The sequence below is a fragment of the Cyprinus carpio genome, chromosome A2, assembly GCF_018340385.1.
Source record: "Cyprinus carpio isolate SPL01 chromosome A2, ASM1834038v1, whole genome shotgun sequence".
Classification (NCBI taxonomy): Eukaryota; Metazoa; Chordata; class Actinopteri; order Cypriniformes; family Cyprinidae; genus Cyprinus; species Cyprinus carpio.
In genome coordinates, this window is record NC_056573.1 from 11,819,012 (window position 1) to 11,831,261 (window position 12,250).

Sequence of the window (12,250 nt, forward strand, 5' to 3'; positions counted from 1 at the left end):
GCAAAGAGTTTAAAGTTATCATCATCTACAGTGCATAATATCATCCAAAGATTCAGAGAATCTGGAACAATCTCTGTGCGTATGGGTCAGGGCCGGAAAAACCATACTGGATGCCTGTGATCTTCGGGCCCTTAGACGGCACTGCATCACATACAGGAATGCTACTGTAATGGAAATCACAACATGGGCTCAGGAATACTTCCAGAAAACACTGTCGTTTAACACAATCCACCGTGCCATTCGCCGTTTCCAGCTAAAACGCTATAGGTCAAAAAAGAAGCCATATCTAAACATGATCCAGAAGCGGAGGCGTTTTCTCTGGGCCAAGGCTCATTTAAAATGGACTGTGGCAAAGTGGAAAACTGTTCTGTGGTCAGACAAATCACAATTTGAAGTTCTTTTTGGAAAACTGGGATGCCATGTCATCCGGACTAAAGAGGACAAGGACAACCCAAGTTGTTATCAGCGCTCAGTTCAGAAGCCTGCATCTCTGATGGTATGGGGTTGCATGAGTGCGTGTGGCATGGGCAGATTACACATCTGGAAAGGCACCATCAATGCTGAAAGGTATATCCAAGTTCTAGAACAACATATGCTCTCATCCAGACGTCGTCTCTTTCAGGGAAGACCTTGCATTTTCCAACATGACATTGCCAGACCACATACTGCATCAATTACAACATCATGGCTGCGTAGAAGAAGGATCCGCGTACTGAAATGGCCAGCCTGCAGTCCAGATCTTTCACCCATAGAAAACATTTGGCGCATCATAAAGAGGAAGATGCGACACAGAAGACCTAAGACAGTTGAGCAACTAGAAGCCTGTATTAGACAAGAATGGGACAACATTCCTATTCCTAAACTTGAGCAATTTGTCTCCTCAGTCCCCAGACATTTGCAGACTGTTTTAAAAAGAAGAGGGGATGCCACACAGTGTTAAACATGGCCTTGTCCCAACTTTTTTGAGATGTGTTGATGCCATGAAATTTAAAATCAAATTATTTTTTCCCTTAAAATGATACATTTTCTCAGTTTAAACATTAGATATGTCATCTGTGTTGTATTCTGAATAAAATATTGAAATTTGAAACTTCCACATCATTGCATTCCGTTTTGATTCACAATTTGTACAGTGTCCCAACTTTTTTGGAATCGGGTTTGTATTAATACATTTTTAACACTTGTATAAATTAATGTATTATGAATGATCATTAATTAACAATGAACAATAGTATAGTAATATTAATATTAATCATCAATATATTATCATTAACCTTGATTAATAAATGCTGTAAAAATGTTGTTTATTGTCAGTTCCTGATACCTGATGTTAACAAACTGAAGCTTATTGTAAAGTGTTACCGATCTATTAATTGAGAATAAGTATACAGATCTGTACAGTATATGTAAGCAATGACCCATGTTTGGTAGAAAGTGGTTATTAACGGCAGACACTGGCTTGGCTTTAATTTCAGACATGTAATTTAAGTATGTTTAAACCTAATGTGGGTGAAAATTATCATAAGAGAAGTGAGTTAGAGGTGAGGGTCTGTAACATGCCTGGGAGCTAAGTACATAGAGAATTTTTCTTTTTAAGCATGTATGTGTTTATCAAGGGAACAGAGGATATCCATCAAGCCCTGCAGCTGGGCTACTGAGCGCGAGGAGGTGGATCAGACAGCCAGCTGCAATTACATCTCTTCCCAAGTGGGATTGCACAGAGAAGAGAGAGAGCGAGAGGAACACACAAACACAGTGTTTCTGAAAGCGAGGGAGGGATGGAGAGGGATACCACAGGCAGTTTACGCTCTTTAAAAGGCAAAGCTTGTAAAAAGTGGAACAGCTGCCCTGACAGCGTGACGATGGACCTGTTCAGACTCGTATTCTGTTTTCTGATTTTTGTGTGAGAAACTAATGTGAAGATGGACAGTTTATTTGTGTTGTGCTGATTTGTTTGGAGTGATTGAAACATTTTGGAAAGGTATTGAGCAGCAGTAGCACTTTAAAGCCTGGATGGTTTACTTTCCAATTTTAAGGGATGGAAAAAAGTGAGTGAAATTTAAAGGCCAATCAGACTTTTACTGGAAGCCATTTAAGCGATATACTCTGAAAGAGAAGCCTTCAGACTGACTAAACCGAAGCGATCCACCAGTGTTGGCTGTTCCTGTGACCAGAATGTGAGATGAACAGTGGACTTTAGGCAGCTATCTGTATGGAGCAGAACTATGTCCTTTAGTGCCAGAGGCAGCATTCCTCAGGAGGGGGCGCAAGGGAGCAATGAGCAGAAAAACACACGGGTCAAGAGGGCTGTTCGTATCTCTAGTATTGTCGCACAAGAGGTGAGTTCACAAGGAAACTACGCTTTGTTTTTACCACTTGATCTACACTGCTGTGCAAAGGTCTGGGGTCAGAAAGAATTAATTATTTCCTTTTTTTATTTTTTTTTTTATAAATACTTTCATTCAGCAATTGATAGAAAATTGATAGTAAATATTATTATAATATAGTTAGAAGATTTCTATTTCAATAAATGTTATTCTTTTTCTATTCATTAAAAAAAAAATCCTATTCATCAAAAATTATATTCATCAAAAAATCTTGAAAATAACCATCAAACAGTACAACTGTTTTCAATGCATTATATTAAGAAATGATCCTGAGCACCAAATCAGCATAATCAAATGATTTCTAAAGGATCATGTGACACTGAAGACTTTATGTAATGGCTGCTGAAAATTCAGCTTTGCTTACACAGGAATAAGTTAAATTTTTAAATATATTAAAACAGAAAACAGCTACAGTATTTTAAATTTTAATGACATTTCACAGTATTATTTTTTACTATTATTCACTAAATACAATTATTTAGTACTATTTTTAATTGTATTTTTATTCAAATAAATGCAGCTTTGGTGAACATAAGAGACTTCTTTCAAAAAAAAAAAAAAAAACTTCTTGCTGACCCCAAACATTTAAACGGTATTGTATTTCACTTTGAGATATAGGTAAACTCAGACTATAATTAGCTGAATTCTTTGGAATTTGGTAATGTTCTGTAAATTTAAAGTAAAAGGAAACATTGACTTTTAAATCAATCATAATCTAATGGTATCTAATGACTGGAGTGAAGTCAGATGGTGTAAACAGCTGCTCCTAGAATGGTGTCGTTTCAGAATTGATTGCATTGTCAGTGTAAGCATTATTTCAGGAATTACTGCAGGTATCCTGGGACAGTGTAAATAAAAGAATTCCCATCATTATCGTTCTTACAAATTTGAAACTTGAAGGTTAACAAAACTTGAATGTTAACCTTTCAATATTCGCTGTAGTAATTTCATAGGAAGGAAAACAGGGTTACAATTTTGCTTTCTTAAATGACTGAATTATTTCACATTATTATTTCCTTGAGCACTTGAGAGCACCCAAAAATAATAGTCAACATGAGGGTTAGTAAATGTATCTAGAATTTCATTTTGGGGTGAACTATTCCCTGTAAATGGTTACAAATGCCTGTTCCTGTGTTTAATGTGATGAAAATGCATGACATGGCATTTGTCTCTGCCCAGAGCCTCATGTTGGCCGCGTGTAAGATTGGTGTTGTGGTGTCAGAACTGGGCTCTGCTCACCAGAGTCACAACAGTCCGGTCAAGCACCCCACATTCATCTCAACACAAGGATGCCCTTGACTGCCACACCACCATCTGTGAGGCACTGGGACAATCACTCACTGCAAATGGCAGTGCCCTATGGGCTGTAGCGCTTCCTTGATCGATGGTTGCAATTTCTGACTGCTTCCCTGTGAGATTAACTTATATGTTTCAAATGACAGCTCTCTCGCAGCCTAATTCAGTTCAGTACATCTAAACCTTCTATCTGTGACGTTTCTTCACAGTCAGATCAGGAAGCTCTGGAGCTTCATATCGGCTGGTTGCTTTGTTAATTGACTTGAGGGAGATTATTATGAACCTCAGTAATTGTCTTTTAATGGAGGGTCTTTCTGTGTGAGCTTTTCATGTCATGACATTGGTGGACAGCTGGTGCTAGGTAGGAGATCAGGAAAGTTGAAGGAGATCATACCTTGAAGTATGTATAAGCCTGAAACAATGCACAAGGGAGGATGGGTATAGCACAGGTGAATGTTTTGTCAACAAGAGCAAAGGTTAGAGAAAGATCAAGGTTTTTATATATATATATGCACACACATTATAATGAGTATTGCCAAGTATGCTTGCGCATACAAAGGAATTAAAAAGTTCTTTATTTTTTGTAATTTAATTCAAAAAAGCAAACTTTCTTATATTCTAGATTCATTGCACACAAGGAGGGTGAGTCACAGAAGGTCATTGCTGAAAGGGCTGGCTGTTCACAGAGTGCTGTATCGAAATATATTTATAGAAAGTTGATTGGAAGGAAAAAGTGTGGTAGGAAAAGGTGCACAAGCAACAGGGATGACCACAGCCTTGGGAAGATTGTCAGGAAAAGCCGATTTAAGAACTCGGGAGAGCTTCACAAGGAGTGGACTGAAGCCAGACTCAGTGCATCAAGAGTCACCTCGTCTTCAGGAAATGGGCTACAGCTACAAGAAGAAAAAGAACTGGACTGTTGCTTAGTGGTCCACAGCCCTCTTTTCAGATGAAAGTAAATTTTGCATTTTATTTGGAAATCAAGGTCTTGAGTCTGGAGGAAGACTGGAGAGGCACAGAATCCAAAGTCCAGTGTGAAGTTTCCAAAGTCAGTGATGATTCGGGGTGTCGTGACGTTTGCTGGTGTTGGTTCATTGTGTTTTATCAAGTCCAAAGTCAATGCAGCCATCTACCAGGAGATTTTGGAGCACTTTATGCTTCCATCTGCTGACAAGCTTTATGGAGATGCTGATTTCATTTTGTAGCAGGACTTTAGCACCTACCTACAGTGCAAAAAAACACTTCCAAGTGGTTTGCTGACCATGATATTACTGTGCTTGACTGGCCAACCAACTCACCTGACCTGAACCTCACAGGGAATCTATGGGGTATTGTGAAGAGAAAGATAAATAACATCTGACAAACAAAACAGAGGAGCTAAAGGCCGCTATCAAAGCAACCTGGGCTTCAATAACACCTCAGCAGTGCCACCTTCATGCCATGCTGCATTGAAGCAGTAATTTGTGCAAAAGGAGCCCCAACGAAGTATTGTGTGCATAATTAAACCTACTTTGGAGATCTTGAACATTTCTGTTTTGTAAATCTTTTTTTGATTGATCTTTGAGAAAATGTTCTAATTTTTTGAGATACTGAATTTTTAATTTTCCTAAGCTGTAAATCATAACCATCAGAATTAAAACAAAAACTCTTGAAATATTTCAGTTTGTGTGCAATGAATCTAGAACATAAGAAAGTTTGCTTTTTTTAAATTAAATTACAAAAAATAAAGCACTTTTCCATGATATTCAAATTTTTTGAGATGTAACTGTAATTTCCATTCATAGTAATTAACACCATGAAGTAGATTAAACATTACATTACACCAAGGTTTCCCAAACTGGGCTTTGTAAAGGAACTGCAGGGTGTTTGTGAGTTTAACAAAAAGCTAATACTTAATTAAATCATTAAACCGTAAAATGTATCAATGTAAAATAAAATCAATCAAAATAAAAAACACTTACTAAAAAAAAAAAAAATATATATTTATTTACCTGCATGTCATGTGACCATTAACCAACGTCAGAGAACCGTGAACATGCAAATGTGATAGTTAATTATTAAAATATTAATTTTCAAATAAATATATTAGGTGAAAGAGGTTCAGATGACAAAAAAGTTTAAGAATGCCTGCATTACATGTAAATAAGAAATCATGTGAATGTGTTTAAAAGAAAAATACACACCTACTGAGTGATAATTCAAATAAAAATTAATTAGTTCATCAGAAGTTGATGCTATGTTGAAAATTTCTTAAGCCTGAAATGATTTTTGTAAATCCAGTGGTTAAATGCGGTGTAGCCACCTGACTAGTGACTGGTCTTTGTGTGAATGTCCACAAAACTGGAAGATTTTCTGACTGTATATAAGCAGTAGGCTAATTAAGAAAGCAACGTTTAAAATATTAAATAAGTTATGAAAAAATTATTAATAAATTAATAAAACATTGCTATAGTGTGAATCATATGTAATCATGTAATCAATAAAAATGTAACTGTAATCTGATTACAAGTATTTTAAAATGCAATTTCATCTAATCACAAGTACTTAATTTTTGGAATCTGATTACGTTACCCAGATTACATGTAATCGGGGGTGCTTTTGCCGTACAACTAGGTAACTCGCTGATTAACCACCATAGTATGATGCATCGTTATGGAAACGAACTAGCTACGACTGTTTCCCGAAACCATGGTACCTGTGTCGCAGATCCGTCATTCAAACTACGTTGGTTTGAGCTGTCGTTCTTCTTCCTCTTCGATCTAATGGCTGCCATGAGCACATACCGCCACCTACAGTAATTTGCTTTTATTTTCTCTTTTCTTCGACTCGAATTACGCTTTTGAAATCACGTTACGTAGGAGTCGAGTAATAACAAATCATTCAGTTGTTCTGAAATATATTATATATATATATATTAACAAATATATATATATATATATATATTATATATATATATATACGCACACAGATTTAAAAATGTGCTCTTTTCTGATCCCAATGTCTATAATTTCACTATTTCATATAAATACCATTTCTTATTTAATATTGATAGACCTACATAAGCACAGTTGAAACAGTTGGAAAAACTGTGATGTAGTGTTGTGGACACCTGTTGCTTATTTTGCTCAATTTTTCCTATTTAAGTCTTCTTGCCATTCAGCCATGTGTTAATGAAAATGACACGAAAACCCCAATTTTCAAAGCATGAAATCACAGTTCTTTTGGAGGAGGTGGAAAATAATAAAGGCCAGCTATTTTCAAAGCTGAAAAAATACTGCATTACAAATACTGGCAAAAATAAAATCTGGGCAGCAATCACTCAAAAAATAAATGATGCTGGCTATGGATATGAACAAAGCCCAGAAAAAGTCAGGAATAATTGGAGGGACTTCGCAAATGTGAAAAAACGGAGGGCTGCGGCACGTAAGAGTGAAGCAAACAAGACTGATGGGGTATCAATTCAGTTCCTCCTCTCACTACAGAGGAAGAGAAAGTTTTGGCCATCCTGGGGCCTGTTGCATTGGAAGGATCCTTTGAGGTATAGATAAATGTGCATCAACCAGGCCTTTGCCTTCAAAGTTCAGGCCTCCAACATCAGGCCCGAGGTCACCCTGGGCCTCTAACATCAGGCCCTCTCCAGTTTGGCCTTCAACATCAGGCCCCCTCCTGCCTGGGCCTCTAACATCAGGCTTCACATCTTCAGAGGGCAATAAGAAGAAACAACGCCTTAAGTTCAGTTGTTAGCTACACTGCATTATTATGCTGTTGGAAGTTTTATGGAGGTGGTGGGTGATGGCCTGGGGCACAGCAAATCTTCAGTCAGCAAAACTGTGACAGCAGTAACACCTTTGCTGTTACAGCTTATGAAGAACATCTTGATTTCCCCCAAGCTCCTGAAGAAATCCAGCTGGCCAATCAACAGTATTGACTACATCTCCAGAGTTATTGGCATCACTGATGGCACCCTTATCCCATTGTCAAATCCTGTGGTAAAGGAGCCCTTGTACATTTACAGGAAGGGCTATCCAGCCATAAATGTTCAAATAGTGTGTGATCACAAGGGGATGTTCAATGACATTGTGGCAAAATGCACACATGACTCTTTTGTGTGGGCCACGCAGTTTGCCAGGTGGCTGAAGAGAGTGCATGGCTTTGGTGATAGCTGGCTGCTGGGAGACAGAGGATATCTTCTTCACCCATATCTCCTGTCACCTGTGCAGCATCCAGCCACCATTGCAGTTTAAACCATTTGTTTAATCTGACATAACATCTGTTAAATATTTTGGTTATTTTCCAATATGCCCCCTGCCCCGCAGACTTAAATGAACACTTAAAAAAATAAAATATACTTTTGCAAACAGTGTATATACTGTGTATGTGTGTGTGCATTTATATATTTATATATATATATATATATATATATATATATATATATATATATATATATATATATATATATATATATATATATATATATATACACACACACACTCATTTGTAGAGAATATTTATTCTAATTCTGTAAAAACAACAAAATCACTCACTTATTTATAGGTACATTTTGTTACTTTATTTGGGTACATTCATTTAAAATACTGTGATTTGAGTGTTAACATTTAATATAAGTGAAAACCTCTAACATACTGTTTTACCAATATGGTTATTTGAGAAATGTGCGTTTATGTATGTTTTAAAATGCTCACTTGACAAACTCACCTTTTCTTTGCACAAACGAAATGAAGGCTGCATTCCAATCGGCATGATTAATCCTTTCAGAGGGCACTTAGAAGGGAGAATAATTGCGAGGACCATGCTGCTATATAGTTTCAAACTGAATTTGTGATATATTGTGATATATATATATATATATATATATATGTTTAAAGGTGAATTAGGTAAGATCTACGCACCACAACTTTCTTCCCAATCACTCAAAGTGGATGGTAAAATCTTCGAAAGGAATAGGGCATAGGGTCGATAACTCTGAATAGAACACACCCCAGGTGCGGCGCAATCAACGACGTCGACACAGCAAACTAACAACGAACTATACCTCTAACCACAGCTGAAGAGCTGTCGTTCCAACGACACAAGTTTGCGACGCAGTTTGTGAATGTTCGTTTGAACTAAGGTTTCGGGAAACACCGAATTTTTGAAGTACGTTGGTAACGACGAAACTTGCGACCATAGTTGGCTAACGATGCATTTGGGAAACGCACCCCAGCTCTGCATATGAGCTAATTAAACAATAATAATTGTGTTAATTACAGTGATAATGAATGAAGAACTCACTATTTGTATATAGTCTATTAATGTATTAACTAAAGTTTATAAACTATTAATTAACTTTAAACTAATAGTTTGCAAATGATTTGTTCCTTATAATTACTCAGAGTGATACCCATTTGGTCCCTCCAGTCCTAAATTCACATTTAATTTAATTATTTTTTAACCATATATAATCAAATATGGAAGAAATTAATAATATATTAAATAGGGGAAGTCAAATCAGACTTACCCTACAAACTTACTAAATAAATGATTTAAAATAGGAAAACAAACAAGCTTTTAAATAAGCAAAAAAAGCAAAAAATCTGTGTATATTTGTTTGTTTGTTTTTTAATTCACCCTCTCAACAACTATTTTCAGTTTTTCTTTAAAGAAATTGAAGAAGTTCCCACTGTCTTGAATAAACTGGACAAGTGAGGTGTATTTCTAGACCTGGCTGGAAAAGTTACAAATATTAATAAAATCGTAAAATGGCTCTAAAAATATTTTATTGTGATTGAGAATATGTAATTCTCAATCCAATCCTTTTCCAATAAATCATGAATGTCTTGAAGCATCTTGTAAATTCATTGATTAAATAGAGTGGGATGCCTGAAAAACATTCAGCAATCAAAACTACTGGAATTCTGAAATAGTCAAAAAGTCAAAACATTGATTTCCTTGCCAAAATATGGCTGCATAGAGCTCTGTAAGGAAATAGATGTCTTGGCTGTAGATCAAAGCTGTAAATTGTCTGGTGAGTCAGTGAACAAGGAGCCAGTGAGGATAACAGTTTTTTATGGTTTGTTGGAGCTTCATTGCAGTTCCGTCCCAGAAGGCTATTTTGAGTCCCAAGGCCAGTTCTTTCACCCTCAAGTCCTCTCTCTTTTCTTTCTATGCTTTGTTTTTTTTTCATATTGGCCTTGGACTGACATGTCCACCCCTACCCACCCCTTCACCCTGGCAAACTCACACACAGCTAATTCGCAAGGACAGTGTAGTCATGCCACGGGAGCCAAATATATTTATCTCCAATTTTGGGAGACGTAGGTAATTGAAAATGATATGAAATATAATATTTGATTATACTGTATGTAAACACAAGTGGATTTTATTTTTGCCTCTGTTACATGAAAAAATTGCTGCAAGCTATAATTTTTATACCAATGACACCTGTGGCATGCCAAAAAGTCTGGGCTCCGCAGCATAAAATGGCTGCACATTGCTCAGGGTGTGTGTTCACAGTGTGTGTGGGTTAAATGCAGAGCACGAATTCTGAGTATGGTCACCATACTTGGCTGCATGTCACGTCACGTCACTTCACTTCACTTCACTTCACTTCACTTCACTTCACTAAATGGAGAGAGCAGAAGTCAGCAAGAATGAGCTATAGCTATAGCTATCAGGTGGTGATAGGGTCCTGGATCCAAAAGGAGATCCAGGAATGCTAAAGGAGTCAGGGATTCTGCCACGTGAGCCTTGAGCAGTTGCGGTCAGAATATTATTTGTGGATCATAATTCTGACCTTGGTGCTGAAGCCATTGAACAAGCTCTTCCAGTCCTGTGCTCCTTTTGTTCTGACACACATGCATTGCAAACAAGGCTCTAAGAGTCTCCGCTTTTGGGACAAGACAAGTCCCATTCTTGGCCAGGAGAGCAGAGAGGTAAGAGTGGCCAGATACTCTGAGGTTGAAATATTTATTTACTTATGCAGATTATTAGTTTAGAGGGTCAGTTGTTACCAGTTGACCATTTTTTGCTGTTCCACAAGTTAATGAGTGCTGAGGCAAGTCATGGATGGAAAGTACACCAGCCTTTTCATAGATTTTTAACCTAGTTACAAAAATAGATTAAACATAATTAATCTGGAAGCTAACTAAGATTTAGATTTTATGAGCTGTTTAGTGCAGGCGTTCTTTGTGAGTACAAGCATCAGTGGGATCTTTGGATTATAAAAATAGCCTAACTTTGATTTCCATAAACAAATTAAATCTAGAAAATCATTTTTTTCTCCCACTTGCTGCAGATGTATTTCTTCATCTTAATGGTACAAAATGAGCAAGAGAAATATTAGATAACCATAAATGAATAATGATTCTGCCTCACTGGTTTTGGTAGACAAAGTTCAGGGCTGTCTTAAAACAGGAAATCATCATCAATCATCATTTAATAAATCTTAAGGTACTTAAACATGTATATTTGTACCTACAGTATGAGCTATGAAGAATACTTTAAATACTTATGTGAATATTATTTGTGTGTTGGTGTCTTTATTAGTATAATCAAGGCAGCAGATTACAAGTAAGAGTAATCAAAACTCTCTCACTGGAGCTTTGAGCAAATGACTAAGCTTTGCTCACCTCTTCAGGGGCCTGGAGAAAATAATGAGATGAAATTTGCTGCCTAAGAGGGTGTTTACAATGTAAAGCATTAATGTTCTCCCTGCAGTAATGTGTACTCAGTGGATATCTCAGAGACTAAACATGGCTTCATTACTTCACCCACACTGAGTTACGACCCACTCAGTTCCTGTCAGAAACATGATAATATTTCTGTCCTACAGCAAACTTTGGAAAAACATGGAAAATGGACTGAACAGTTTTGGGTTTAATCAGCTAGACTATGAAATGGGCAATTTTTAAAACTTTTTTTTTTTTTTGAGAAATCATGCAGAACTCGTGAACTAGTAAAATCACTTGGTCACCTATGTCGGATCATACAGTGTTCAATAAACGTCATGAAGTTGTAAACAGTCCATTTATTCCAGTATTGCAAATATTTGTCCATCCGTAGATTTAATGAGAAAGTCATCCCCTCCAAGTTTTGGACACTGATCATAATGTCTTTAACACAAATAAAATACAGTAAAACAGTAATATTGGGAAATATTATTACAGCTTAAAATAACTGTTTGAATATATTTTTAAAATGTTATTTATTCCTGTGACGCAAAGCTGAATTTTCAGCAGCCATTACTCCAGTCTTCAGTGTCACATGATCCTTCAGAAATCATTCTAATATGCTGATTTGGTGCTTAAGAAAAGTTTTATTATTATTCTTATTATTATTATAAAATTCTTATAAAATAAAAAAACAACAACATGCAAAACAAAACAACTGCTTAATGTTTTCATGGAAAGCTTTAATGTAACTAATTTTCTTTTTTCATTTTTCATTTTCAAGACCAGGACATCTTCATTGATGGTTTAAAGCTTGTTTTCAAAAAAATAATCATATATAATGTCATTTTAATTGTCAAAATGCAGATTTTCAGCAGCAGTTGCATAATTCATCTCATA

At 36.3% G+C, this 12,250-nt stretch overlaps 1 protein-coding gene across 1 annotated transcript in view; it reads left to right on the top strand.

The window, feature by feature from the left end:
• LOC109100906 (potassium voltage-gated channel subfamily H member 6-like) overlaps positions 1–12,250 on the top strand; it is a 51,644-nt gene that overhangs the window by 29,951 nt on the left and 9,443 nt on the right. The gene's annotated exons all lie outside the window — the stretch shown is intronic.